At 31.7% G+C, this 2297-nt stretch overlaps 1 long non-coding RNA gene across 2 annotated transcripts; it reads right to left on the bottom strand.

The window, feature by feature from the left end:
• Positions 1-684: 684 nt before the first annotated feature.
• LOC141668912 (uncharacterized) lies at positions 685-1962 on the bottom strand. Of its 2 annotated transcripts, none has more exons than XR_012553264.1 (4): positions 1832-1962; positions 1485-1607; positions 1334-1393; positions 685-1135 (listed from the first exon to the last, which is right to left on the bottom strand). It is a non-coding gene; the product is annotated as an uncharacterized LOC141668912 (long non-coding RNA). The 2 variants fall into 2 exon arrangements; XR_012553265.1 differs by having other exon boundaries at positions 1087-1138.
• Between the last annotated feature and the right edge of the window lie 335 nt (positions 1963-2297).

The following is a 2297-nucleotide window of genomic DNA, read 5'->3' as shown; positions in this document are numbered from 1 at the left end:
ACATTCATCATTTAATTATGTGATTTTTTAATTTTAAAATAACATACAAATATGGAAAGTACATATTTACTAATAAATATCTAGATCTTTATTTTTACAGGTTTTTCCCATTATCTCAGGAAAATTAGCCTAAGATTAACCTTATGATCCTTATTCTCTATTATATTAGGGCGGGTTTATCAAATTTGCAGAAGTATTAATTAATTTATGAAAGTAATTAATTTTAAAATTAGGAAAACTTAAAAAATGAAAAAGAAGAATTAATTTGTGGGGGAGAAAATATCAAGGAGACCCTGTCAACATTTTCTTATGTAGTTGCTTAACAAAATTACCTGTCAAAACACTCGTAAATTGAGAATGTCAATCCTCCGTTGGAGGAAACTTTCAAATTGTAGTTTTGTTTTCTTTTAACCAATTATACAAGTCATACCAATTACATAAAGCTCCATATCTGCAATTTTAAGTTGCCGTTATGGTTATATTAACCGAAATGACTTTTGAACATTTATACTAATGGTAGATTATTCAATTTTGGGGGGCTCACATACAATTTACACACCAAGTTAATCTTGCAATGTAGTATATATATATATATATATCTTTCTCACTGATCTAGTAACTCAAAAGCAAGGAAAGTTTGTCAATCAAATCAAATAACCAAACTTCATTATAATTGAAGTACATTTTTAAACAATAAACATAAGGCTTTGGGCTATATTCTAGGAATGGGGTTGCTGAGTGTTTCTGGGATGAGGTATGTCATCAGCTGGTGTTGCTGCAATTGAAAATCTTGACGACTTTTGAATTGTATCTTGTATGATTGTATCCGTGAAGCTTAAGATTAAGACTAAGACCTAGGGTTTCATGCTAAGGTTCAAAGGTTAGTTTATAAAAAAGTAGAGAATTAGCCCAGGACTATTAAGCAGAGACTCTTTTATTTAGCAACAAAAAGAAAAGTTAAAACAAACACAGTACTTGTATAAGTTAGATTATGGATATTCCAAACACCCACCAAGTATATGACCCCTACAGCCATACATGCATTCCAGCCAGTAAAAACCAATCTTGAATGTAGCAGTAGCATTACTGGAGTATTGAGAACATTTCCAAGGTAGGCAGTAATAAACTTTCAGATCTGCTACAGAAAAGATATAAAAAAAAAGAAATTAAAAAAAAGTAAGAAAAAGTAAGAGAGAAATGCAAATCAGGTATTAAAAGTAACTATCTCATACAAACATACATATGAAGAAATACAAACTTACATAAAAATCAATAACTATGTACTCGTAAACTTCATACCATTACAGTACTACATACAATAACTGATCTATACCTTATCTAATAAAGCCCAAAGATCTTATTCCACTTCCTCATCTTCCCTTTCAATATTGTACTGCAAGAATGCAACAAAAAAATGTTCTTTAGACCTAAGATCAAACAGTTGGAGCGCAAAGCTTAAGTCGCTACAAAATTAAAAAAATTACCTGAATCATGATAAGAAGAAAATATCAGATGATTGCGCATCTCAATTATCACAGAAGATCATTTTTTCCCAATTTAAGAACCATTTTATTCCTCCGTGATCTTCAAATTATGAATACACCCATCTGAAACAAAATAAGAATCAACGAACACAAAAGAGCAAGTCAAAATTACGGATACATAGATGTTGTTCTTGCAAAGTCATACCCCTGCCGTTATGTGAAGCCGTAATACTTGCAAAGTATGAAGAGCTAAAATTTCAACTATTGAATATTGTAAAGAAAACATAGCTCACAATAATCAAGAAGACAACAAATAAAAGGCAAACATAAGGAAGACAGAGGCAAACCAGAATTATAGGTTACGCAAGCGATTCATCGATCCAACCAACATAGAGCCAACTGCCTGCAGAAATAAAAGTGAGAAGATAATATTTTATCGAAATAATTGAAAAGAAAACATCCAGCTTAGATACCAGACCAAGGAGAAGAAAAAGATTCAATGAATTATGTCATTATCAACATATTTCAACATTTAGTGCAGAATGGTTGAAAAAGTAAGTTGTACCCGCATCAAATCAACTGTGCACGTGGGAGAGGGTTACCTTCAACTGTAGCAAATCTATGTAAAAATTACTTGCTCTCACACGTGTGAAGAAAGTGAGGCTGACATATGATGAATTCCTACAATTATTAGACAAACAACTACAGTTTCCACTTTGACCACCGGAGGCGGAAAAAAACTGTTCATGTAGGACAAAAAGGGCATGAAGGTGGTAAACATTTTACATTTATATTGAAAGTACTGAAATCATT

This window comes from Apium graveolens, chromosome 6 (assembly GCF_009905375.1).
Source record: "Apium graveolens cultivar Ventura chromosome 6, ASM990537v1, whole genome shotgun sequence".
NCBI lineage: Eukaryota > Viridiplantae > Streptophyta > Magnoliopsida > Apiales > Apiaceae > Apium > Apium graveolens.
The sequence above is the reverse complement of the archived record's forward strand: the minus strand, read 5'-3'. Positions and strand labels throughout refer to the sequence as shown.